This window comes from Lethenteron reissneri, chromosome 20, assembly GCF_015708825.2.
Source record: "Lethenteron reissneri isolate LAM-NWPU_2019-01 chromosome 20, ASM1570882v1, whole genome shotgun sequence".
Taxonomy (NCBI): Eukaryota; Metazoa; Chordata; class Hyperoartia; order Petromyzontiformes; family Petromyzontidae; genus Lethenteron; species Lethenteron reissneri.
Window position 1 is genome coordinate 5925994 of NC_083798.1, and position 11640 is coordinate 5937633.

Consider the following 11640-nt stretch of genomic DNA (forward strand, 5'->3'; position numbering starts at 1 on the left):
GTGCAACGCTTCCCCCCTCCGATCACAACATCGAGCGCTTATCTCCCCCCGCGACTCGCGGCTGAAGAATAAAGAACGGTGAAGGCGTGGGGACCCCGCATGCTCGCCGACAATGCTCCATCAACCACAGTGGGGGTCCCTTTGGGTCCCGTTATCCCAATGCACGCTGGCATCGTTTGCGAGGATTTGATCTTCGTACGCGCCACCAAATTCCACTAAGTCACGACCAGGTGCAATGCATTATTTTTTGGGGGGGTTAATTTTCATCAAATTTTCAAATGATGCCGCTTGGTTTGCCCTTTTTCTCAAACGTGTTCAATGCGCGTCGAGTGTTTTCCCACACGCCAATCATCATCACCGTGTGTGCATTCTTACTACGTGATGCATTGGGCAATAAGTGTTCCGTTGGGCTGCAAGGTTTCAATAAACCGTACGTGAAAGAAGTGAGTCGGTCTTTTTGGCGGGGGGCGGGGGGAGTAGTTTAGTTTATTTTAAGAAGAAAATCATTCTTATCCCGACTACATGCCCTGCAGGGTAGATATGTTACAGCGTGTGAGTTACATTTCACTGCACTGGCAGTTTCAGCCATGTGCTGCTTTGTTACATGATTTACTTTTGAAAACACCACCACAGCCAATCAGAGGGCGCCCATGGCCCACACGGCCCACGTCTCTGTGCAAAAACAAACTTCATTCACCTGAGCGTCCACACTCATTCACACTCGCCGCCTCGCCTTGTCCAACGCTGCCTTGGAGCAAGAGGCGTCAACGGCCGAGTCGCCTGCAAAGCATCCCATCTCGCAAGAGCTCAACAGCGAATCAGAGTCGAGCCCGGCTACTGATTGGAAGGGATGACGACTATGCATGCCAGAATGTTCTAAACGGTCACCGGGGGGGGGGGGGGGGGGGCTTGTGCTACGTGGTGGTCAGCAGAGGGAAGTGGAGCGAAGTTGTGTTGTTGTACTGCACTTGTATGCGCCCACGTCTGTACTCCCCTCTGTCACCAACCCGCAATGACCACTTTGGTGAAGTATGGTCAAATAGGCCACGTGGCGTGGGGGGTTCCGTCATCCAGCAGTGGACTGGCATAAGGGCTGGGCATGTGCACAAGTGCACGCACAAGAGGAACAGAGGAGGATTACATTTCAAGCAATGGATATTCTTCACAGAGAGAGAGAAAGCGCGCGCTGAGAATTTGATATACTTTATAGTTGGAGATTACACGATCATCATTTGAACATGTTTTTACATTTACTAATTGTCAACTTGCAGTGAAGACTCTCTCTCTCTCTGCCCAGCATCATGATTCGGAATAGAGTTGTGACTGCATGGCGGGGGATATGGTGGCCACTCGTGGATGCAGAGGTCATTAATGTTGTGACACACAACCTACATGAATCAAACGATATACATTCTTACTCAAGTGCTTTGATGCATTGCATCACGAGCTTAATCATTATTTTGTAAACATAAATTTGCACTTTCCTCTAATTATTTTTCCCGAGCGTGCAGTTGGCATCGCGTCACGAGAATCCATGAAGGCACTCGTTCAGAGGAGTACATCGCCCCGTGTTAGAGAGAGGTCCGCAGAACTGGATGCCACAGAACAGTTTCTGAAATCTCTTTAAGCGACCTCTTATCCACATTATGGGGCAGCAATTTCCCACCCGCCCTGCCACAGAGACGTAAAGGTCTGGCACGTGAGGCTTAAACCTGACATGTTTAATTATCAGCGTCAGATTCAGCAAAAAAAGTAAGTGCGCAACCAAAAAATGTTACGTGACGTCGATTTTGTGCGGGCATTTGGTGACCAGGCTGAGACCCAGTATCTTGCTGTCCTTGGCCGAGCCCGGTTCAATCACGGGCAAATTTTACTGACTTCAACAAACCCCAGGGGTATTTATCGGTGCTCATCCAGCACGCTACTCTCTTGAGTCAACCCAGTGGGCTTTGGGTTGAACTCTAAATATCAATGAAGACATCTATATGCATCGTTACACCTCTCGTTTGGGAATAGCCTCATGCCACTGATTATAATTACCACGTCGGTGGCCGCGATGGTGTTGCGCAATCTCTCTGAATCAGTTTTCGGGCCACATGGACATTTCCACTCCAGGGAGCGCCTTCAACCGAAAAAAAGTCCATCGGAGAGCGATGCTTCTGATTATAGTTACTGGGTCAGATTCACGTGCTGGTAAATGTACGTACGTACGTACGTGTGTTGAACTTCTTTCGCACCACCGTACATAGCCAACCGTGCTAAATCGGAGGTGCTGGATGCCCCCTTCTCGTCGACGTTTGGCAAAATCGCGCAGATTGTCTCCATCTCTCGACAATGGAGCAGATCGCCCGGGTGATGGGATTCCAAATGTAGTCCATATGTACTTCTGGCCCATTATTCAATTATTGTCATGGCATGTGGATGATAAATGGAAGCGAAGCTGAAACACAAAAGTCAGTTCTAAAGAAACGAGTTTTGAATCGAGATTTATATGCATGTGTAATGACAAGGTGCCACCTGTCGATCTGGAAGGGTAATCACGGGTATGGGCAAGGTTATGTAACAACCAATCAGAAGGGGGTGTATCTGGGTTAAAGGTAAACAGTGGGGTTAGTCGGGAAGCTCCGGGAATCTGCTCGAAGGTTCTGGAAAGGGGCGTGGCCAGAGGCGGGGCTTGGCCACGCCGAGAGGTATATAAGGGGGATGGAACCGCAGGTTCAGGGTTGTTATTGCGGGGTCCTGGATCCTGGCTGCGTCACTGCTCGCCGTCATCTCTCTCCGTCGACCGGCCGCATGGAAGATCCTCCGCACGGCACCCATCGCCGTCATCGTCACACCAGTCAGTCAGCCGTGTGGTTTGATGTAGGCGATGGGACGATGTAGAGAGGTCGGCTGTGCGTAGCTAAAGTCGAGACTATATATATATATTACCCAGTATTGTGCCCAGTGAGAGGAGACGTGTATATACGTGTATCGGCCTGTGTTGTGCCCAGTGTGAGAATAAATAAGAAGAAGCCCTCTACACGCCGTGTCTCGTAAGTCGCTCACTACACTCGTGTGTGAATGAATGAATGAATGCCTCTTGACAGCTTGACAGATTACTACCGAGGAGTTGGAGCAGAGGATTCATCTGGCGCGCAGACGCTCGGTAAATTGTTACTTAGCGGTAATGAGAGATGGCGACAGCCGAGAGGCCTTGATTCAGCAGCGGATTGATCATGATGGCTGATGATAACCAACATGCCTAAACAACAACAACAATGGCACATCTCCTGTACGTGTCCGTGTGTCATCATCTGTGTCATCTGTGTGTGTGTGCGTGTCCCTTGAAATTTACTGTGCGGGGACTCATGGGTGTCGTTGAGGTTTGGCAGCCAGACTATGCACACACTATTGCGGCGATGGCCGAATGCAAAGAGCCCCAGATCGTGGTTTTGATTTGGCAAACGCACGGGCAATGTTTTTGATGTTTTGCCATAATCCTCCTTGCACAATAGCCTCGTGATCAGTGTTATTCTTTCCCACAACTCAATTGTGGCCTTTCAGCAACCTTTATTATGAACGTATGATGTAATAAAAATGTCTGAGTCATCTGGATTTACTAGGATCTGCATTCGAGTGTTTCGGTCCGGAGTGCGTCGGTAAAAAAAAAGAGAAAGCATCTCTGAAAAATGCGCACGAGCGAATCACCTCATTTTACTCGGCTTCGTTAAGGCAGTCATCGTCGGCAGCCACGATCAATCCACTGCTGGATGAATGCCCCCAGTCAGTTTCATCGCCAGCCGGTGTCATCGCTCAATCCCACCCTGGTAGATGTTCTCTCAAGGCGCGTTCGTGCCCTTGACTTGCACTCCTTCATTGGTCTCGACCATCTGTCATCGTCCCTTCTAGCGGCGTGTCATCCTCTGCCCCGCTATATTTGCTTTCAAGTTTTCATGATGCAATCCCTAGCACAGGACCGACCTGCCTGGAGAAGAAAAGTACAGGACGGTGCAGTCCTCTGTGAGAGTAGGAGACGCTCCTGTGCCATCTTGAAGAGGCAGCAGCGCAAATCTACCAAGGAAGGACGTGTGGCTGCACCTCAGAGCTCTACATCCTCCCTGACCTGTCCAGTGTGCCACAGGGAATTCCGGGCTCGGATTGGCCTCTTCAGCCATCTGCGCACTCATCAAAACCCAACAAAATGACAAACGTGCCATGGTCATCATCAACTTTGATGGACGAACAAGAAGAAGATATTTGCTTTCAAGTTTTCATGATGCATTTAGCCGGAAAAATGTTCTCCAGCCCAAGTTACATTTTCTGTCTCTCAACGCGACTACATGCGTGCATCTCCCCGTGCTTCTTTGCACGCGTTTTGGTTCTTTGTTTCCATCTGGATGTGTTTCAAATCACTTCAACATTCACGGGTTATACTTGCAAGCACACGGCTAACATCGGTGGCGAGTGATACTGAAACCGATCCTGGACCCCACCCCCTTCACCAACCGGCACTGACAGAAAAGCAGTGAATTCTTACTTTTATTATTAATATAATTCATGCAAACTTACATAGACATACCATGCTCGAGATTGAAGGGGATATTCCTCCGTTCGCTTTATATCGAGGTCGGCGTTTCCCTCGGCTCGTAAGGGCCGCGGTGAAATAGTGATATGTCCTTGCGTGGCCAAACGCACTCCTGAACCTGACAACCGCATCACGGCCACGGAGGCCCCAGTGATCAATCAGCTCCAGGTGAAACTCTGTGCCGTGCTTCAGCAATAGCCACACGGAATCTGCATGCGCACGCAAACGCACGCACACACGCAGCGTATAAAAGAACTGTATAAAGCAAATAAAGCGAAGCTGAAATCCCGAGTGGAGGTCTCATCGCTTTGCCTCGCTGTTGACATGGATAATCGGATAGCTTGAGTATCTGTTCACCGACGTTCATTTGACCTCAATGCATTTTGCAAACTGCCGAATATAAACTCTCCCGTCCTGCTGCCTATCGCCCCGAGGCAGCCCTGCAACCCTGCCAAAAGGGCTCCGTGGATCTAACAACCATCATCACCTTCGATCAACGTCACGAGAATGCACCCGTCAGGTGGAACTATGCGAAACCCCCCCGCCGTGACATCCTTCCCACTGATAATACCATTGCACAATTTTTATTTAGTCAAACAACGAAGGGCTTGGACTTAAGACGGCGGGGGCGGGGGGGCAGAGGAGCCGGCAGCACAGACGCCTGGGGGAAGTTCGTTTCAGATTGTGGAGGGGGCAGCAGCAGCAGCAGAGAATGAGCCATGCGAAATTCCTCTTGATATCCAAATTCCTTTGTCAAGGCGCTCTTCCCCCTCCAACCCAGCTTAAATATACGCTGCCAAGCCTGGCGGTGTTCATTCAGACGCTGTCTTTCCGACAGACCTGTTCTTCACCTGAGGACGGCTGCTTGCGTTGTGGCCGAAACGTCATGAGAATTATTTTATTATGTTTTATTTTTATTATTTCCCTTCTACGTGACTTTACCGAAAGAACCAATAAGACGAATCCCTGCAGTCACGAAAGCTTTAAATAAAAAAATTAGCCATCTGTCGCAGAACCAGCAAGCTGACCCATATGTAATGGGCGTCATTATAAGACCATTCCCATCACAGTTGCATTCCAAAACTCAGGTCCACACATCACGACCACTGGATTTTCTCTCCGCACTTGCTGAGTTTCCCCGATTTCAACAACGGTCGTTGCACATCACGTGTTGCATGGGTGGGCTTTGACTGGTCGGATGGGGATGGATTAGTTTTATTTGTAAGTGTTTGAGTAATGTTTTTTTTTTATATTTCTTATACTTTGCACTCCTATCGTGTTTCTGTACTGTTTGTTGTCGTAACTTTCTTACCCGCTGGACATCTGTGAAAACGAGCTTCACAGCTCATCGGATTCCTCGGGTATAAATACATACTCTGATTCAGATTCTTCTGTTCTGATTGACCAGGAGCTATGTTTGGGATGGTGAGGGCTGAAGTTTGAGATGCCATAGTTCAATAGGTCTACCTTACAGGTAGCACTTTTTACTTCAAATGGTAACTCTATAGGCAAACACGTGCTCAGGTGACCTGACTTGGATCTAATAAAATAATTAAAATAAAACATAATACAAATGCTCACGACGTTTCGGCCACAACGCAAGCAGACGTCCTCAGGTGAAGAACAGAGCTGTCGGAAAGACAGCGTCCTAATGAACACTGCTAAGCTTGGCAGTGTTCATTAGGACCAATAATATGAATCCCTGCAGTCAGGAAAGCTTTAAATCGAAATTTGACTTGGATCTTTCGCATGCGACACAGGCCTATGGGACAACCGGAGTGGTAGGTCCCACCTGGGGTGACAAATGCTCTGGGTGTGTGCACCATGGGCAGTGGCCGCCACGTGTCTATCCTCGGTTTTATGTACACATTCGGGTTTTCTTTTTCTTTCCAAAAAGATATGCGCAACCATATTCTCATAACAAGCTACCACTGTGCCCTTGCTATCAGAGCGTGTTTGTGACTACGGATAAAGGTGTCACAAACTATTGGTGTTAGCATTTGCCACCGCGGGTGGTATCGATAAGAAATGTACGTGCTAATGGCTCAAAAAAATCAGAAGCGTTTTCTATCAACAGCTGGTCAGAATGTCTCTACAATCACACACATCACACACATGTACACTGGAGTCTCAACTTTTTTTTTCTGAGATCGTGGAAGGAAGCAGATAATTATTGGGGTCGTGAACACCACTTGAAGATGACGCATTCTCCCTGCCTGCCATCTGAGTTCCATCAACTTGGAACCAATGCAAAACGCGAGACCCTGGCACCGACGTTGATGGCAGAGGGTGTTGACGTTCATCGCACGGCTGCCAAATAAGGCACCGCCACTCGACGATATCCACACCGTCGTTTCTCAAATCATGCTCGGACGTGGCCGCGCCACTGATTGTTCACCTGGCAAATCTTTCGTTTAGCGAGGGCTGATTCTCAGACCGGTCCAAATTAGTGCAGGCAACACCGCTCCTGAAAAGAGCCATAGTGACCTCACAAACTATCGGCCGATCTCAAACCCGAGTACGATTCCAAAGGTCATTGAGAGACCTTTGTGTGCAGCTGTTACTGCCCCAGGTCGCTGCGGCGGGCAGATTCAACCCATTGCAGTCGGTGTGCCGGGAAGTTCCACAGCACTGAGACAGCTCTACTCAAGATCACGGATAACCCCTACAAGATCACGGATGACCCCTACAAGATCACGTATGACCCCTACAAGATCACGGATGACCCCTACAAGATCACGGATGACCCCTACAAGATCACGGATGACCGGTGCGCCGCAGCATTGGTTGGCCTCAATCTCTCAGCCGCCTTCGACACCGTCGACCGCGAGATACTTATCGAGCAGCTACTGGTACAGAATTTGGGTGGATCGAGTCATACCTACGTGGTCGAGCTGGATAATGAACAGTCATTGCCTGTGCCGTGCCGAGTTGGTGGACCACAGGGGTCGGTCCTTGGGCCCCCTCCAATTTTTCAACGTGCGTCTCTCCGATCGACGATGTCATCTCATCTCGTGACATCAAGTTCCATCAATTTGCCGATGGTACACAATTGTACACCGGAGTGAAGTTGACCAGAACACTTTTTTAATCACCACGTGCAAAAATCTAGTCAGGTCCTTGCAACTGTCACTATCAGGGCTCTACGACACATTCGACCACTATTGAGTCGTGAGATGTAGCATAATAGCATAGTATCGACAAGGCGCTATTATTGCAAGCTAACTACTCTACGGCACATCTGGCAAAAAAACATTACCAAGCTGTAGCGTGTACAACATTCTTTGGCACATTTCGTGATAGATACTGCAAGATGAGACCATATTCGTCCAGTGCTCGCAAAGCTGCATGGGCTTCCGATGGCCGAACGAATACATTATAAGGTTGCACTCATTACACACGAAAGTTATTGCCACACATGAACCACAATGCCTTGCTGATCTCAAGGAGCATAAACCATCACGCAAACTCCGGTCATCCTCGCAACTGGCTTGTGGTTAACCATCGAGCGCATCGTACGCTTTCAGATGTGGTTCTGCGGCCGTCTGGAACGCTCTTCTTTCCAACATTAAGAAGTCACTGGAGATACGCAATTTTAACTTTAGATTGAAAACTCATTTCTTTCGAACTGCTTTTTGGTTGTTGTTGTTGTTAAGTTTGATGTCCTTCACCTGCACCTCCGAATAGCACGGTTGGCTACGTACGCTGTGAAATAAGTTAAACGTGCACACATTCAAACTTTTTGGAGCCAGTGGCACAGTGGTTACCACACTCGCCCGAGCTCGCCCTCGGGCCACATTTTAACATCAGCGGTGAATGATATCCGAAACCGCTTCCTGGGTGCCCGGCCCTTCACGAACCTGCACTAACCAGCATTGGGAAGCATTGTCAAATGAAGCCTCATGACCAGGCCACGGTGGGGCAGTCTTTTATCCTGCAATGGATTGACAACGGGCTGGTCAACTATTATTTTGACCTTCTTGGTTCTTTCGGTAAAGTCACGTACCGAAAGAACCAATAAGATGAATCCCTGCAATCAAGAAAGCTTTAAATCGAAATTTATTCTTTTAACGTGTAAATTAGTTTTTTGTATGTCTCCATCGACGGACATCATTATGGACGTACGCACTTGTGCGTACGTCCATAATCGTTTGCCAAAAAAAAAACCCACCCATGACTTTTCAGTAAAACTATATACCCCTCTCACATCTGCGTCTGCTTTGCCACATTCCCCCTGTTTTGTTTTAATAAAACCACACGCGCGCACCAGCCATTGTTGCCACCGAAACGACGAAACCAAAATCCCATACACCAAATGCGCATTGGCCCAATGTGTATTTAACTCTTCATCTGTATTGGGCACGAGGTTCTGATTAAAACATTCCCGATTTTATAGGACAATTTCAGATCTTTATCAGATTTTGGCATCATATCGTTGCGTACTAATTTCTGAATGCCCCGGGTTCTAACATCGGTTATGCCACTCAGTGCCAAGTGACATCACTTTTGGTGAGGAAAACATGGAAGTGACGTCATAAAACATGTGACGTCACGCTTTTAGATTGATCTGAACATATATTTCGATCGCCTGAAATTTGTATCTAAACTCGATGTTCAGATTAAACAGATTCATTTTTTGAAAATCTGGGACCCATCCATAGAATATCTCCTTCATGTACATTATGGATATATTCAGTAACCAACTGGGCAAATATCCCGGTCATTGCAGAAACCACCTGAAAAATAGCCTTCAGATTCATTGATACTATCCTGAATACATTGCTTTCATAATTGCCTATCACCAAATCATTAGAAATGCGCCCAACTCATATCTAAAACTAGGCACTATCGAGCCCGGATCGTGCTTGAGTGGGTGACCACGCATTAACCTGTGGCGCAAGCCACTGTGGGGCGACGTTGTCAGCATAGGGCAGGCGCAGCAAAGCCTATTGTACCGTACTATGATGCCTCAACACCGACGCTCCACGCCTTCACCAACCCACACGGACAAGCGTGGCAAAGTGAGGTCATGACCGCACGGCGTGGCGAGGCCCTTATCGGGCAGTGGATTGACTAAAGGGCTGTGCAATGTGCGCGATTACCCTCCGTGTGTGATGTTAACGTTGTACACATTTTTTAAAACAGTTATCGGCTACTGGACTGAGTCAATCGACTCGAATCGCCGAAGAAAGGAATGCGCTTTAAACACGAGCAGCTGCCGTAAAGCGCTCGGCAGTTCGTGCGAAAAACTTGCGATCCAGAGCTCCCGGCTTTGATTCCATCTCCTGGTGCGGCAGTTGAATCGATGGGCGAATTTCCTCAAATTCGCCCGCCTCTCTTCGCCCAACAGGACAAATGGGAATGGCCAGGGTTCACGTCGACCGGCAGAGTCGCGTTTGGTGGGGTAAAGTGTGGGTGGCTCTAAAATGGAAGCGGTTGGCTCGAGGTGCCTCTATAAAGGGCATCGCCAAGTGGAAGGCTCTTCCAGCCAGGAATGGCGTCAGCAACCGGACATCTGTGAAAAAGAACTTCGGATTTCTTCCAGTCTAAACATTCTGATAACACTTCACACCGGACTGCCCCAACGGTCATTGTCCCTCCTTACGAACAGACGCTCCGTGAGGTGGCGCGTGTTCGGCGGCGGTGGAGACGGGCGAGAGGGGGGGCCACGTGAAGGCCAACTGTTGACACAACCGCAAAGCCGCCCCGTGTCCCACGTGCGTTTTACCCGTCGGCAATGCGCCCGTCGCACCTGTGGTGCCACTCTGGCTCGAGCGCCGAGGACGCGAGCACGTGGCCCCAACAGTGTTTGAATTGCGGTGCACTTTGGCGCTGACCACATGACTACAAGGCCACATGGCCTCACAGGCCCCCCCGGACCCTCCACTTTATCGATCGGATTTATTAGTGCCGTTACAAAATCCCACACCCCCCCCCCCTCCAAAAAAAATCTGCGACACGTGTCTGATTTTTTCCCCCCTCGGTGTTTCCCTCCACATAAAGAAACATGCATGAAGATTATTTAGCTAATTTTGGTGCTATAAATGTCCAAATGATGGAACACTTTGTCGAGCTATCATTTGTGGCCAGGTCGCTTCTGAAAAATAAGTTAATACCTGTGGGCTTTGCCTGGTATGATGGGGATGGTTTAGTTTTATTGATATGCGTTTGGGTTATTTGTTTACCTTCATGTACTTTGCACTGTTTTTTTACTGTTTATTGTTGTATTAACGTTCCTACCCGCTCTTACTGGATCTATGAAAAAGAGCTTTATAGCTCATCGGATTCCTCCAGTATAAATATTCTGATTCTGTTTGCTCACGATTCCCAGATTTCGTACGCAACTTGGTTCAAAACCGTTTCATGTAGCTGCTGCTTTAAAGTTTTGGAACCGACCCTGGTGTCTCTCTCTGGGAATCACCGCTCTGCCATCACTGTAACCCTTTTAAACAAACATTATTGAGGTCGAAACAATACAAATGTGAATTTTCGTAATTTTTTAAAGGCCATTTGGTTTTATTTACTTCATGTTTTAATATTTTAGAAGTATATTAGCACTTGCAGCCGCGTCTGTCTGCTGGCAATCACCCTTGAAAAAGGTCTGTTACAGCTCAATACACTTATTCTGATTAATGCCGCGTTAATGAGGCTAAATATAGTGTAACAATACAAGCTTTGGGGGGGGGGGGGTTAGATCGTGTAAATGTGTCGTTAAACTCGCCACCACCCGACACATCAAATTAGTAAATGTTTGTCACGTAAACAGAACGTGCCGATTGTGTGTGAATGCAATTGGTCAGAAAGGTGCATCGACAGTTGCGACTTGTCTTTATTTTGTGGTCTATCCTGTTTGTATTGCACGTTCCTGTGGTGCTTTTCTGTGCAGTCATTAATGGCCGTGCCGAATCCATAAACTCATCACACTTGAGACGCAACTTTATTCATCGGTGCTACCTGGATTCGAACCCAGGGTCTCAAGTGGTGCCATCTCTGACCCCGTGCTATAATTCACAAGTGTATGCTAAATATGAATGACCACCAACTATACAATACTGGTGAAATTGATTTTGCAT

The 11640-nt window shown here is 48.1% G+C and overlaps 1 long non-coding RNA gene across 1 annotated transcript; it reads right to left on the reverse strand.

Annotated features, from left to right (window-relative positions):
- Positions 1 to 1118: 1118 nt before the first annotated feature.
- On the reverse strand, positions 1119 to 10316 carry LOC133344638 (uncharacterized). Its single transcript, XR_009755357.1, has 3 exons — positions 10173 to 10316; positions 4562 to 4776; positions 1119 to 4157 (listed from the first exon to the last, which is right to left on the reverse strand). It is a non-coding gene; the product is annotated as an uncharacterized LOC133344638 (long non-coding RNA).
- Positions 10317 to 11640: the final 1324 nt, after the last annotated feature.